At 42.0% G+C, this 17031-nt stretch overlaps 1 protein-coding gene across 1 annotated transcript in view; it reads right to left on the reverse strand.

The window, feature by feature from the left end:
* The window catches only part of nrxn2a (neurexin 2a), a 265411-nt gene extending 250296 nt beyond the window's left edge, over positions 1–15115 (reverse strand). The window contains exon 1 of the mRNA XM_079486587.1: positions 14879–15115. The gene's annotated coding sequence lies outside the window, so the exon portion shown is untranslated. The remainder of the gene's footprint in view (positions 1–14878) is intronic.
* Positions 15116–17031: the final 1916 nt, after the last annotated feature.

Raw genomic sequence — 17031 nt, forward strand, 5'->3', positions numbered from 1 at the left:
TAATGTAGAGGAACATTGAATCAAGTGAGTAAATGCTGTAAAATATTGCAAAGATTCCATAGACCACCAAAAGAAAAATCATCACTACCATATCCTAACTCAAAAATCAATATAATATTGCATTGCCGAAACCCTGCCACACACACACAGAGAGAGAGAGAGAGAGAGAGAGAGAGAGAGAGGCGTAATATCCACCGCTCTGCTTCTTTCCTTTCTGAAATGATGGAGTCATTTGTAATTGCCCTCAACTCTGTTCAAGGTACACCAGACCAATAAACTGACACATATTGCACTCCGATCACGTTTGCGGTGCTTAACAGGGAGCTAATGTAGGAATTAATGAAAGTAGGAACCTTTTCTTTTCTCTTAAAGCATAACATAGAAAAACATGACAACTTGACAGGGTATTAAAGACCATCAGGTTGCCATAGAGCCGCCTTTCCTTTGTCCGGCAACTACGCAATAGCGTGTGTGGCCAGCTGTCTCCATGGATACAACTCCCCTATGGACTTCACTATATACATGCAAAGTGTTGTACAAAACTTACACACACAGGACCTGTCATATACACCTGTTAAAGTTTTTTTAAAAGAACATTTCAATTCAGACGCAACGAATGGCGGAAAGAAAATGTCAACTGCAGAAGAAAAGAGATGTGTGTGGGAGTTGAGCTAGACTGAGCTTCTTTCTCTTTCGTTTCCTGTGAACTCAACCTTGAGAACGTCTCGGCAAAGACAGACCAATCACATTCCGGCTGAGTGTATTAAGAAGAGGGGACTTCCTTTCGCCCAGAGTTTTAATCTCTTCTGTATATGTCAAGTGTTGGTTTGTGCTGTGAATTGCCTAGGGAGTCTCTACTCGCGAAACAATGACAATCATCCGCGGTGAAAATACACTGGGGCTAAACTTCGGCACAATTATCGGCGCTGGTTAACTTGACCTGACATGACGACAACGAAAATAATTCGAAGAGAAAAGAGCAGGAAGGGCGGACCCTTAGAGCTCAGACTCTATTTCTCGCCTTGAGGCGCTACGAGTGTGTCTATAAACGTCTTGAAAACGTTCTCCTAACAGATTCTCAGGTGACTTACGATGCGAAAGCATTAACAGAAAAACATTTAACAGAGCAGTTTGTCCGTTTAGGGCTACTGTAGAAACACCATGGGGAATTCCAGGCAAGGAGACCTGCATGTAGACAGAAATAGCTCATTCTAAGGTAATAAAAACATAACGCTTCATTATGTAAGTCTTTATACACCTTTGAACACATAGTTATGTGTTCAATTTGCTCCCCATTTATTCTCACTGCCATCCAGAAGAAAAAATTAAGATATTAAATAGCTCTTTTCTTTTGTGATTTTTCTTTTCTATAGGAGGTTTCTTGTACGGGAAATGTAATCTTTCAAAAATACCATCATGCTTGCTTACATCCCGAACCCCTGCAGATTAATCAGAGCTCTCGATTACTGAAAAATCTGTCATCACATCAGCTAAGCAGAAATCCACGGGAGAGAACGAATGACTGTTGGAGAGGTGTCAACGGCACGTCATAACGCAAAGTAAACCTAGTGTTTAAGGGGGAGATGAGTAAACAATCCTATTTCCATGACAAAGGGGTGAAGCAGTGACTCACACGAGATGCACCAAGCCGTCGTTTGCGTCTACCTTGAAGCCTGCGAGGAATTCGGGGCGCCCTCTACAAAGGGCCTGTTTTGCAGTGCAGATGAGCTCCCTGATGAGTCAATGGTGCCATAAATTAACAGAACAGCACAGATTCCAACTGAGCCACTGCTGTTTCCCCCTTCAACTGAAAACTAGCAACAAACGTAGAGAGGCAAGAAGAGGATGGGCAGAGAAAAGGATGAAAGAGAGATTTCAAGTAAGCCAATCCATAAATTTCAAGTATGCCAAAATCCATTATTATAACTAACAATTTTTAAGGACAACACAGGAAGCACAACATCTCAATAAAGTGCACTATATCATCACTATCCTTCCAAAACCTTGGATGATCAAATTTACTTGAAAAAAACACTGTACTTCTAAATGATTGATGATACTCTGTTGTCAAATTTGACTAATACTTTTTAATACTTTTTATTGGTTAGATATTTCCAAATCACGGTGAAAACAAAAAGGGTGACTAATAATGATTTATGACAAAAACAAAACCACAAAGTATACGTAGATTTGAGGTTTCAGAAGGACAGCATCCATTAACAGTCACGTGAAAAAGAGACCATTTCCGTTAACCAGAATTTCTGCAGGGATTGTGACAATTCCAGTCCAGTATCCAGTGAAATTTCAACAGAAACAAACCTCACAAATGACAAAGTCACCCAACAGCTCTTGACCTCTTTGCCGGTTTATTTTCTGCAAATAAATAACAATATTGTTATTTGTTATTACTAGTTCACAGAAGGGAAAAAAATTATAATTTTACTCAAACATGTACCGTAATAGTAAATTCAGAAACACTCAAAATAATTTTGGAGTGGTCTCCTAATACGTACATAAATTATATGTAGAATGTAGGAGCGAAGATAAGGTGAAGCAAAGGAGTAGGACGAGGAGGAGGAGAAGAATGAGTTAAGACCCCAGTGAAAACAGGCTCCTGCTGCTCGGTTCCTGAGCACAGCCAAGAGAGACTCTCAAAGTCTGCTGAAGTGTCTGCTGGAGCTCACCGCAAGAAAGAGGAGGAATCATGAATCAGCCTGTCAGTCAGAGGAATAAAAGGGAACCGAGTGATAGGGAAAAGAGAGGATGAAGAAGTGTGTGCAGGTGCCCAACGGCGGAGCTCCAGGCCCGCTGAATTAGTTTAATTAGGTATGTGCTCCTGGCTGTCCTTTTTCAGCTCTGCTGCACATGTATTCCCTCTGCAGACTCCACGTCTTCCATCCCCTAATTTTTCCTGCCTCTCCGGGTCGTCCTCTGCCTCTCTTCCTTCCTCTAATCTAATCAGAATTCCTCTTCGCTCTCCATTCCTCTCACAATAGCTCCATCATGGGCCAAATGGGTATTGTAGGGGGAAAACAGCACTGAGCGTGTTCGATTATATCCGGCTAACTAGTAAATATGTCTGGGAGAACATAATCAATTTGCTGTCAATGTTTGGCATTGCGGCCCCACGGCCACGGTATACTATTTATACACACTGCAAATGTTCATTAGCCTTATTTGACTAAATCATCATTTATGGGCAGTTGGACAGTGTGAACTCAACAAATCAGTGGACCGTAAAGTTTAATGGATCGTGACGTTTGTTTCTCGCCTACAGTTTTTTATCACATTAAATCAAATCTTAAAGCTGCCATAACACACTCAGTTTCTGCCAATCTCCTATTTATCTAGAGTGCCTATAAAGTAGTATTGCATACTTTGTATTTTCGAAGAGAATTTAGTTTGATCACATTTATAAAAGATAGATATAGCTGTACGATTATTTCCGGAAAAAATACGATCTTCTGGGGGAGGCGGGGGGGAACTAAATCACGAGCCCGCAATAGCCTATATCATCGCATTATCCCTGCATAACTATTGATTCACTATAAATTCATGTTGTTTACATTATGCACGTCTGCACTGATTGCCAACAAAACACAGATATATTATTTAGTTTCACTTACCGTGTGATGTTCATCTACGTTCATGTACATCTTTTAGTGATGGGACATCCAAATTTATCAGTTTCAAACCATCTGAAAATCCAGTGTTATATCCACCGTTTATATAACATCCGACCATATAGCCAATCGACAAGCTAGACCCGCAGACTTAAAAAAAACTTTCCGAAACAAGTTGGAGTGCTGGGGGAGTGTAATCGGGCACAGAAATAATATGTCATATGTTTGACAAGTTGACCATGTTAAGCATGAGAAGCCTGCATGTTTAACATTGTACAAAAGTTAGAATACATGAAACACTGTTGTATGCCCCCTTCAACGCTGCAGAGTGACATTTCCCATGTGCAAGCACAACCAAATAAAAATATGTAGTATACTACTAGTACTACAATAGTACTACTACTATTTTCAAATAGGTTTTCTGAACACTTCCCTTTTCTGTCAATGACTGCATACAGTGTGGCATAACTCCCCTTTTTGGTTGAGCTAATGTTATATCAGTATGCTTAAAAAACAGAGCAGAGCGCCGCAATGTTTACACTTTACTTGGGATTCGCATTACAACTCGTTTTCCGATAGCTGTCTCTGCTTATTAAGCTGAAATGGGAGAAAGTGTTTTAACATTGAACAAAAATTACACACATGACCTTTAAAAGCACATATTATCACCTAAAGGAGACGGTGGAAAAAAGGACTCGGTGTAATTATTTTAAGTATCTGTGAAGACTTTCAAAAACAGCATCTTTGCAGCAACAAACCTCAAATCTTGAATTTTTTTATTTAACTTAACTCGTATTCTATTTATTCCAAACCATTTTAAAAGATTAAAGATTCTTTGGCCCACTTTTTCATAGATTAGTCAGATACAGTATGTTGGCATCAATAGTCAAGTGCGACCCAAGTTCGAGCCCTGGCTCGTGTTCCTTTCTCAACTTCGGTACCCTTTTTTCTCACCCCATATGATTACCTCTTATCTTCTCACTATCCTGTCAAAAGCTATAAAGGCCAAGAAATAATGTAAAACAGCTCTTTCCAGCTCTGAATGTGTCTGAGACCGGGTTATACAGTGTAACATATATGTTGCAAGTGCTACGAAATATCTGATGAATACATTTACCAGTGTAGCATGCGTGCAATACATGATCATGAACAAGTGCATTTATCAGAGCAGCGTTTTTGTGTGAAGTGCGTTTTCTTATTACGTTATAATGGCACACAGTAATTTGACTTCTTAAAGGCCCCCTATCCCAGAAAATGCACTTTTAAATATGTTTCTACCAGAAATTGAGTTGCCATCGTGTGTGCAGAAACACCTGGTAATTATACAAATCCATCTTTTCTTCTTTTTGTTATCTCCTCAAAAAACAGGCTGTTGGGGATCCCCTATCAATGTGAAGTCACATTGATTACGCCCGCCCATGACCGCTCACAGTCTCTGCCTTATGAGCGCGTAGTTACACCTTCCGCCAGAGACACGCTGTCAGCCATTTTCAGGCAAGAGCAGATGTAGCCAGGGACAAAAATGTCTAAACAACAAAGGTGTGCTGCTGTTGAATGTAAAATGGAACATTAAAGTCTTCAAGTACTCCGAACATCTGAGCCGGTGAGGACGCAGCGAATACGTTTTATTTTTGAAGGAAGCACGCCCTTCAATTTATGGGAATGACACCAGGTGGGTAACCAGGGTACAGTGCAAAGTGCAGCGCAACATTGATGCCCCAAAAAGCTATAAATAATAAATAAAAAACGATGTCTTCAGGCAAAATGTATATCAAAGAGTGAAACATATATTCAAAAAACAACTGAAAATTATGAGGCCCTAATTTATCGATCTACTCTGTATGTAACTTTAAAGTCCTTTGTGACCTTCATATTCATGTGAGGAACTGCGTATTTTGTTAACAATGAAAAATGTTTGGCCTGTGCTACACAACTTTTCATCTGTGTAGCACCAGTGCTATGTGCAAAAAAAATTAACATACAGCCCTGTAAGAGGAATGTTGGAAAACATTTACCCTGCAAGTTAAGCAGTGCCTTATAGCTGCAAAGAAATGGAAACGTCTGTCAGTGTGTGTGTGTGTGTGTGTGTGTGTGTGTGTGCATGCGTGCCGCAATAAGAGAGACAGAAAAAGGTAGGAGATGTGAGCAAAGGTTCCAGGTGCAGGTATTGCAGAATGACTTAATACTTTAAATGTGACTTCTTTTAGTAAATGTCACATTTAGTTTTACTCATAAAACAAGCAGCAAATTAAGACTAGTTAAAGTTTTTTCAGACCACTGCATTCCTTTTTAATTCAGTTGCTATTCAGTTAGCAGTCTGAACATAAAAACTGCCAAACACAAACTGACGACACAAACGCAGAACTGTTGCAAATGGGTACACAATGTTCTGTCATCAGGCCCGAACTTATCTCACGCTGTCCTCAGGCCATAAAGCCATCAGCCCAGCGTGTGCAACCATGCGCGTTACCAGTTGTGACTCTGCGGCAATATTTTTTTATATATTCATACGTGTGACACGGGAGAGGGATAGATATTGTTTTTAGTGCTGTTACGACAACATAAATAAATGCAAATGGTAAACCGAAACTGAAAAATCACACTGCTTCATTCCTCCTTTTGGGAGAAGAAGCACTGTCATAAAGAGATTCAGAGTTCAGGGAGAAGCAAGATTAACAAACATCAGTTACATCACCAGTGTGCACACACATACGCAATTCCACTTTATTCGAAACAACAAAAACGCTTGGTTAAGAGAAAAGCACCTCCCTCTGCCATCAACCTCCATTAAGAAAAGTGAAATGCTTTCTGTCAATCTGCCCCAACAGATAAAGCTAACTTCACACCATATCCGCCTGCAGCGTGTATCAAACAATCAAAAAAGCCCAACCCCAGCAGAAACAGCGTCGCTCTGCAGATAGATTTTTTTCAGCGTGGCATAAATGGCCTTGTAGGCTTTGACTGACTGTCTCTAAGCTTCAATAGAACGTCACATACTCCATCGGCTACAAAATCAACAGCCACTGCAGGGAACAAAAAAGTATGTGAGATGCTTTTACAGCATGGGGCCACAAGGCCGAATCCTGTTTCCGAGCCGCACTGTTAAGAGCTCTGACCCGTCTTTCTCTTTAGTTTTGTTATGATCTGTGGGAATTACGAGAGGACCGGGACACCTTATGCTGAACCTAATCCGATCTATGAGAACAATGTCATAACTCAGATGAGTGGGCCCAGCCAGCCTCCAGTGGCCTTCGGGGGCCTTCTGTCTTAATTTATGGTGGATGTGGCAACAATCAAAGGCGAATCACAATGTAACAATCACTCTAATGTTTGCAACAAACAAGGGGTCAAGATTTCGATGGTTAGGAAAGATTTATGATTTACAGCAATACACATATTAGTTTTGTCATTTTATGGCTGTGACTTCGTTGATGCTCTTAATGTCACAATTCGATTTTGAAACTTGATTTCACAGACAGGGTCAAATAAACACCTAAGAGACCATTTTGAAGTAATATTCATTTTTTTCTAAGTTAGTAGGAATGTGTTTAGATATTATTATGTGAGGTTAAGTATTTTCTTTAAATACTCTCCCACATTTAAATAAAAATATTGTTCCTATCTGCATTTATTTGCAGAAAATGAAAACTGAAGAAATAAATAATAACAGAAAGATGCTCTGTATTTTTTAGACCTCAAATGCTGCGAAGAAAGAAACCTTTTTTTTTCACAGTTTTCATGTGTCTTGTCATGCTGTCAGTCTTTCACATTGCTGTCGGATGACTTTATGTCAATCCTGAGGTTTGATTTTGTTGAAACTCAACAGACACTTGACCTCTAATGGCCACAATACGTCTAGAAATGCTTATAAAATGAAAATTTTATTTTTCCACGGCTCTATACAGTACACTACCGTTTGAGGTCACTTAGTCATTATATATTTCTTACCACATTTTAGAATAATAATTCTAATCAACTCATCAAAACACAAATGCAACTATAGGACTGTTTGTTTATATTGTGCATTTTAGCATCTTCAAAGCAACCCACCCTTTGTCTTTGTTGTTTCACAACCAACTTTGGGAATTAAAGGAATTCTCATCTATTCTGGGCTCTTGTTGGCTACATTTAGCGATCCAAGTCATTTTCAAATGATTATTTTATTTTGTAATAAAAAACAATACCATAATTATATTTTTCTTTATATATGCCTTTTTTATCACAGTCCTTGGCATCAACAGAACAGGCAACTACAGCTCTTAGAAATCTCGTTCACACTCAAGTCCCTCATTAGCGCTATTAGGTTGTTACATAAACCCGTGGCCTGTGTGCAGCACTGAGGGACAAAAGAGTGAAGCGATGAAGTGCCAGTGTGTTGTATGCTGTGCTTGTAGCAGAACCAGCCTGCAGCTGAGCGCCGCAGCTGTCACCCGGGAGATCCACCATGCATCCGTGACTGATAACCGAGGGGATTCAACGTCACGCGTACACGCAACACGGACCTCGGCAAGATGTGCCGCTCGCCAAACTGTTGAAGAACAATATAATTGTATTTTTTGGTCTTGTTTGCATCACTAGAAGCTACTCTTGAGCCCGAGGCCCAATGTGTCTCTACCCTCCTGCCGGGATTTTAATTTGTTTAGCTAAAATGCTAAATCACAACTTACATGCTTTAGGTTACTAATTAATAATAGGGAACTTCTTTGGGAATGAATTGTTACACTTCTCTGGAGAATAAAAGATTTGCTACGCTGCTAATAAACACAATCTGCGTCTCACAGTCATCTTCAATTTAATTAGGTCACTTTTTGTCATATAGCTGAATGAATCCTGCCATTCCAGCAGTGGACACAGTACTAATACGATCAGGGCTTTTGCTAATTGGAGCACTGCGAGTCACATGGCCGTGTCTGGAAGCATGCTGACAAATCATTGGCAATCACTTTAATAAAGGGAAGCCATTTTGCATATATCAACATCAGATTTAACACAACACAGAAGATGGATGCTGGCTGGGTGACATTTACTGAAGTGCAGGACGCACAACAAAGTCCGTTAAATGGTAAGATCAAGAAAAAAATCTGATGGGGGACGATCGCTGCCCCCTTTGGCCACCGGGTGCAGCTCGCACCCGGCGATGGGAGGACAGCAGGCAACCAGAAACCACCCCCGGATCTGCACAGATCTCTCCCCCGGGGCTCGGCCGGGCCAGCGGAGAGGCAATGAGGACAAATGAGTCTGCTGCTGAGCTGACATCAGGCTGGCAAGGGGACGAGGGAATCGTGTGACCGAAGCGTGGCCTGGAGACGGGCCAGTTGTTGCTGGCGCATCAGCGGGCTGCTGCTCCTCTCCGCGCCATGACGGATGGCCGGGCAGACAGCTGTTTAACATCACGAGATTTACAGCCCTCTCGTAGCAGCCGTCAGTCCATCAGCTATCAGCCTGAAGTAAATATCCTGTCTCCTGCCTTACAGAGACGAGCATGAACAGAGGAGGCACTCGTACGATTGGCTGTTAATCACCTGACCTCTATTGTTCTGCCATAACCGTGGCTCCTCCTGCCACTCTTTCACTCTCACTCTCACCTGCATTGCTTTTGCTTTACCTTCTCTCATCCTCTCTATCTCTTTATAATCCATGCCCCCTGTGTGATGCTGGGAGGTCAGTGGGTGCGAGGAGGTGGATCGGCACTGGATGCCGCAGCGTAAGGTTACGTGCTCCGGAAGGTGGTGGGAGCTCACGGAGGAAAAACATCTGAGCTGCTGGAGCTGCACACATACACGCATGCACACAAGCACATACAAATCCATTGGCCCAGGAATGAGCATAGCAACAAAGAGTTATGTTGTTTGTAGGATTAGTCTTTGTATTTTTAGGCATAATTGATTTCTAGGCATATTCATCCGACCTTTCTGTGGTTGTCACGAGATGATACCACAAGCAAATACAATTTCTGATTGTGTGTATGTGTGTGTTGACTAGGTCTGGGGGTTATAAAAATCTGAACATCAGATAGCAAGAAAACACTACGTAATGAATGTGCCAACACAAAAGCTTTATACAGTATAGTTCAATGTAAAGTAGCTATGCCTAAACTGATGCCAAACTTGCTTATATCAAGAATAATCTTTTGGTTTCTATCCATCAGAAAAAAAATTAAACAAGCCAATATACCTATACTGTAGCTGTAACAACAAAGAAGAAACGAAGAAGGGTCCAGCATGGGAGACCCTCGGGCCAGCTGACAGATCTGTCACTTTCCCAATCGGGCCAGTGCTGTATCGTCACAAAAGTAAAAGATTTGCACATTTTAAGCCTTGCCTTAAAATGTGCAAAGTAGAAAAATCCTTAGCGCTAAGCCTTGAGTATATATACTGTATATACATACATGATATATATATGAGACATGTGTGTTTGCATGTACATGTATTGTAATATAAATATATAACGCATAATATAAATAATAAGACTTTAGTCATACTGTTCACCTCCAATTCTTTCAACAAATAAAAGTACAGTATACAAGAATTTAGGCCATAACATCACTAATACATAGCATATGCAAAACTATGGAAACCTGACCTCCTTAAACCCATGTGCTATAAAACTATGCAAATAGAGTGCAAACAGAGCATGGCTACGGTTGAGAGGGGTGGAGGGGTGATGTAAACTGCAGGGAAGGTCACGTGACCTTGTGCACCATTTAAAAGACAACAGGACTCCACTCGCATCTGCCCACCCCCCCACTCTCACTGGCATCTGGCTCCTTCTCCTACTCTGTAATGCCAGGTAACCCACCCTATCTGTTGCAGCTTACCCGTTCTACCTACTCTCCAAACATTCAGGAAAAGCAGTGGGCTCCATTAATTATCTGCTTTCTACATCACTCTGGAACTCATCCAACTCTATCCCCAAGGACCGCCTCAAAATAAATCAGGGATTCATAGCAAAAACAGCCACGCTTGTGTCCACAGCATACCCGTACGTGTTGTAGGCTGCGCTGCTTATGTCGAGTGCTGCAGTTCAAGCAACACAATGTAATCTGCGGCTTTACAGGCTGCCTTGGCGACCGGTGCGTCTGACCCGGACCTCTTCTAATGATAAGTGCCAAAGCAGTCGTAATCACTAGTTTTGCACTGCTGTGAACGTGCACTGTGTTTCAATGTCTCAATGACCTGAGGTCCATTAAAAATTTATTTGGGTTAGCAAGTAAAGTTCATCCATTTCCAATGAGCAGAATGGAAAATAGGGTAAGAAAAACTTCCCTGGAGGTGGAAACAGACACAAGGATCTCAACGGTGACCTTTTTCCCAACTTATCATCATCTGGGGAAGTGATCCTACTGTTTTCTTTTCTTTTTTGCTTTTGCTCTTACTGGCACTGGGACTGAGTCATGTGTCAGCCTGGATTAAAAGCTGCACTGCACTCCAGGCCATGCATGGCCCAAAGAGAGTCACTGTATTTGAGTGTGTGATAGAACTGTGTACGTGTGACCTTGGACCTCTAGAGTGAGGGTATGAGGAGGGAACGGTGTGTTGTCCTTAGTGTGTGTATTGTGTCGTACACACAGCCGCATCAACACCTAGACCCGTTCTCCACCCTCTCATTGGTATCCCACTTTGCCTCTGAATATAAAACTGTACATACACAGTATCTGAACAAGAGTCTGGGCTGATTTCTAGACCCCCTAGTGATTTTGGAGACACAAGCAATTAACTGTGAGCTCACAGAGATGCAGCCATGTGACTCTCTTCAATGCAGGAACTGTTCCTTGATTTCTTAATCATGAATACTGCACAACTAAGACAAGAGCAAATATGTGAGCTCTACCAGCACTAACAGGCAAAGTCTTCTTCCAAGACATCAGTGAGATGCTCTGAAGCAATGGATGTCTGGGCCTCCCTCAGGGTGGATCATACCTTCACCCACCGCAGCATCAATAGACGGCCGTCTGTACTGAGACGGAGACACATCCTACTGTACATCTACTGCACATGAAGGAGCGGTCCACGCAAGCCGTGCTGTGAAGTGAGACAGCCAAATAGCAGGAGTCTGGCAAGTGAGTCAGAAAGCAAACAGAGTCAGGGCTTGATTCTTTCAGCAGCTCTTTTTAGTATGTGTTCCTGTGTCTGTGGATGTGATAGTTCTATGGGTCACATGTTACGGAAAAAAGTAAAATCAGTGACAGCCCGACATATTAAAGATATTACCCACATTTGTCATTTCAAACCTGTATGAATCTTTCTTCCGCAGTACAAAAAAGAAGATATTTTGAAGAATGTTGTTAACTGGCCTCCATTGACTATGGTTTTGTGTCCATACAATAGAAGTGAATGGGGAACAGTGCTATTCGATAACCAACTTTTTTAAAGGATCTTCTTTTGTGTTCTGTGAAAGAAAAAAGTCAAAAGTTTAAAATGACAAGAGGGTATGTAAATGATGACAACATTTCTATTTTTGGGCGAACTAACTTCTAAAAATGACTTGAGAGACAAAGAAAGCAAAATATACTGTATGTCGGGCTGTATGCCTTCCTGCTGTTTCATGTTTGTCTGGCATTAATAATTAAATATGTGCAAAACTACTTATTTATTCAAAATTGACCAGTTGGTGGTTTGCCTGAACAACTTGTCGCCTAGTTTTGAGTTGACCTGATCCTGTGATTCTAGGGGAGCTGACATAAGACGGCATCCTAAAACACTAAACGGAGCAAAAGGGAGATGTGGTTTTAAATGTGCAGTTCTTTTTAACTTGAAACCCCATTTTAATTTAAAGCACGATGCTCACGGCAGGACGCTCAGAAAAACACAGCAAAGAAATCCATCAGCACATGTGTGTCTGTGGCAGCTCTAAGAGAAAACCGCAATTGTTCAAAAATTATTTTATCATGCAAATTGTCTAACAGCTAAAGCACAGCACGCCATAAGCACGCTAATTAAAGCGCTGTCACAAACTATTTAAAAAATGCAGAAATGATCTACAAAAACAAATCAACTAATCACAAGAATGCATTCATATTAATTGTTAAAGAATAGTATAGCTTCTCATGGATCTAGTAGGTCTAATTCAGCGCAATATTAATGGAAGTCAACAAGAGAGTGTGTTACGATAAATTAACATCAACCTAACTGCAAAATGCTTAAATAATTAAGAAACACAAATAATCTGTAAGATCACTGTACACACCAAATTCAACAACGCTCATTGTGACTTTTCCCTTACAGCAGATCCTTATGCAGAGATGGCAAAGAACAGAGAAACAGACTCGAACAAACCAGCCAGTCAACCGTTCTCTACAAAAAAGAGGGGGATGGGGGACCACCTTTGAAAATCACCTGTCCATCAGGAAAGCCACCAGCCTCCATTCCCCTCCCGTCTTGATATCTCCAAGCCCCAAGACAACCAGCCAGTGATACTCCTTATCAGCCGGTGAGATGAGATTTAGGGCTAACACTCATAGGAGGCTATCGATAACGTTACTGCCCCTTCTGACTTTCTCTCATTTTCTTGAGGTTGGACCCGCCTCGCCTTGTCAAATCCAAACCGCCACCATGACAGCGACTGCTAAAATGATTTAAAAGCAATCTTGCACTGTGACATCTACCTTGTTCAAGCTACAGATGAATACGATGAGCCGTGGAAAAACCAGCACGGGGCCTTGCCGTTGGATATCCTACTTAGAGAATCCCCTTCTTTCCCTACTGCTACCCCGATGGCAAGCTAGGTCAAGCTCCTGGTGATGGGTTCTGATGTTGTTTTGACATCCATGCTGCTGCATAGCTGAATGAATAATCGATGGGGCTTGAATACAAAAGACATTAGATTTTCCCCCCTCTTTTTACTCCAGCGGCATTTTTTAAATTGCTCATGAAACTTTCATGGTTTATAGGTACAAAGCAGGAAACGGAAACAGCACAGAGCGCATAACATGTTCAAAGCGGCGCTTTCCATTACTGACCCATATCGCCATAGCTAGAGATTATTTACTGGTCTTCATACACAGAGAAAAGCCTGCTTCATCCTTCTTTTACTTTTTTTATAGCTTAGCAAATGGTTGCATAAACTGTCTAACGTAACCTATTACGCTGACGGACAGCACCTATTATGTGATATTGATCGTTCGAGCCTTTCAAGAATGCCATTCTCGTCAATTTGAAAAACCAGCGAAGTGAAGTTTGCCTGGAACAAGTCTCAGTCATAAACTTTATGGACATAAGTCAGGCCTGTGTTTATCAAGACTGCTTGACTGATTCACCTCAGCAGTTACCCACGCAAGGGACTCATAAGCTATTAGTGGTGTTAATCATATACTAATAATAAACAGTGAATTTAATTAAATCAATGATGTATTGTCACCCAAAGTAAGTGCTACTGGATGTTTTCACACCACGGCCAGGAAAGATTTATCTGACGCTGCTCACAATCAAGCTGTCCCCAGTTGTTCATTGCCAACCGCCCTGCCACAGAACAGTTGGTGACGGAGCTAATAGAGGGTTGCAGTACATGGCAACAGCAAAAAAGACAACAGATGTTCAAGAAGCTGATGTGAAGGAATAAAAAGAAGTGATGAGTTCATTCTACAAAGAATCTAACATCCGTCACGGTTCTTCAACGTACGGAGGGCACCCCTAAACCCGAGAACGTCACGTTAACGCAAAATGAATGCAATATTGCAAGATATATATCTTAATACGACTTGCACCACATAAACCTATTTTCGATCAACCTGCATAAAAGAGACAGAGCATTTTCTAAACACTCTTACAGGCCCAGACTTTCATTTTCAAAAATCATCAAAAATTCACCCACGGAATTTAATCTGACCGAATGTTTATACGAAGCCCCTCGTCCGTTGTGAACTTGCGTAAAGGGTCAGGTAAACACCCTCCAAAATGTGTTCATCGTAAATCTCAACAACCAGTTAAGGGATGAAATAGCCCCTTATGCGAACAAAAGGCTGTTTTATTCCCGCGGCTTTTCTATTTTTCTCTCGTACATTTAAGAGCCGCACATGGCTCGACTCGAACGGGGGCAAATCAATACACACAGCGGCCGTTAGTAACGCTCCGCTGGTGCGCAGGTGTTCAAAACCATCACGAATAGTAATGTGACTAAAGCCGTACTTCGCGTTACGATCTTCCCTCACGAGTCTACAGCATCCTTCCACATCCCCCGTCCTGCACATCACCTGCGTTTCTGAAAACAAACATTTTCATGACAAAAGCATCCGCGGAGACGCACAGAAGTGCCCTTACCTGCTTTTTCCTCAATACATATCTCAGCCTCGGCAAAGTCGGTGCGCTTTATCCACACTTCTCAGTGGGAATTATTCGTTTGTCTTCTGTAGCCTATAGTCCAGAGAGGAAATATGCGGCGCTAGCGCTCCCCTTCCCCCGGCGTACAGACGGTGGCTCTGTGTGTGTGTGTGCGCGCACGCGAGTCGAGCCGCTGCACCTGCACGCCCGTATGAAACGATACAGCAAATCTGCTCCCCGGTCCTCCCTCTCTTTTCCGATAGCGGTTTACGGGCGCGAAATGAGGGCGCGGTCAGTGGAACACCTCAGCGAGCATCCCACCCGAGCGCATCGCCTTCCAGCCTCACGATGACTGCGGCACGGATGCCTCAATGACTTACTTTATAGAAATCTGGACCACCGGCTATATGGTCAGCCACTGCATCTCATCCATCCCCTATACCGTCCCCTGATCCGTTTAACGTAAACGCGGCGACCGAAATTTGAGGAGAACCGGTCGAGGCTTTAACCGACGTTCGTCTCCGCCAGCGCGAGCTTGCCGCCTTTTAATTGAGAATCGGTGTTAATGGCTGCAGTCATTAAGTGTTTTAAAGGATGAATGTGTCACTGGGGAAAATAAATGTTTGCGGGGTCAAGTTTAACAATGAGCGCTGATTGTTTACCATAGAATTTTACAAGATAATCTAATTAGAAAAGGTAAATGCCTAATGAACTTCCCTTCAAAGGGATTTGAAGCGCGGACGCGCGGGGATTCACGCGCTTGATAATATATTAGTTAACGCTGCGAGCTGTTTTACAATTTAAACATTTCCTTTGAATATTAAAGCGTTTGTGGATTTTCCTTACCCCCCCCCCCCCTTTTGCTGAGAGTGCTACAAGATTAGGCGTGCGTTTCAGCTCTAAAAAGCATTAAACTTTGACAGATTACTTTACATTCACAAGCTTTGTGTAATGAACCAAACGCTCAAACAACAGCAAGTATGATTAATGGCACGTGTTGTCATTTGCCTATGTATTGCCCTCAAGCGATTGCTAATAATCATAAGCATTAGAATTACACCCTTCACCTCTATTGTCTATGTAAGGACAAAATATACTGCATTAACTTTCCTCAACAGTACACGAGGCATCTCACTAAGCATGCTTTGTTTTGCACCGCAATCTCATTTCTGGAAATTACTATGATTTTGAACATTCCAACAAGTACCCTGAGATGAATAGGGAGGGGGTTCTCTATCTTACGACAACAGATGGAAAGCCAACCTCTCCAAACTGTGCCTTGGCATTGGCCGCGTGCACACAGCACCTTACCCACTTAGGAAAAGCGTCTAGACTGGCGTTGTTCCTTGGCCGAGTTCCCTCATCTGTGTTGAGCTGTGGGATCATTGAATTATTTGCAATTATTATCGTAGAAGTTCCTTTAGCCTTGTATAATTTCCTATCTCGTATTCTTTACTTTCCTGCACGCTACTTTGAAGATGAAGTGCCATTACTCATAAGAGGCTCTATCAAAGGAAAACATGCAAATGGTTGTGAATTTTGGTTATGGTTAAGCTCACTATGTGTGTGTGCGTCTTTGTGTTTGAGTGCATCAGCTTCAGCCACATTATTGAGACAAAATTGCACTCGGCGCATCGAAAACCTGATATTTGCTACATTGTGACGACGCACCACCTGTTCCTGCAATTCAACCAAACAAATAAACAGACTGAGCCACAAATAAAGCATCCAAATAAACATGTTAAAAAGCTTTCTAGAATGGTTAGGTTTAGGGCCACATTAGCGATAGAAAACATTATTAGCTCACAATAAAACCAATAAAGTCAATGGAAAGTCCTTGTTATGACAGGAATATCACTTTGTGTGTGTTCGTTCCAAGGCTGGCAAAGCTAGTGTTTTCTGGAGTGTGCAGGGCTCACATGTTGTCACCGTGAAACGTCCAGGTTGTCACCGTAACTTGTGTTAAATGATTGCAGGGATTGTAAACCTGGAACATGTGGACATGGAGACCTTGAAACCTCTTCAAGCCCAGAGAGCACAGCTGCATGGGAGACATATTAATGCAGAGTGACAAGGACGCGGGACATAGACTATCTTTCTCACTCTCTCCTTTCTCTCCATAATGCACGGGTTCAGGAATGGCCACACTAACA

This window comes from Barbatula barbatula, assembly GCF_947034865.1.
Source record: "Barbatula barbatula genome assembly, chromosome: 22".
NCBI lineage: Eukaryota > Metazoa > Chordata > Actinopteri > Cypriniformes > Nemacheilidae > Barbatula > Barbatula barbatula.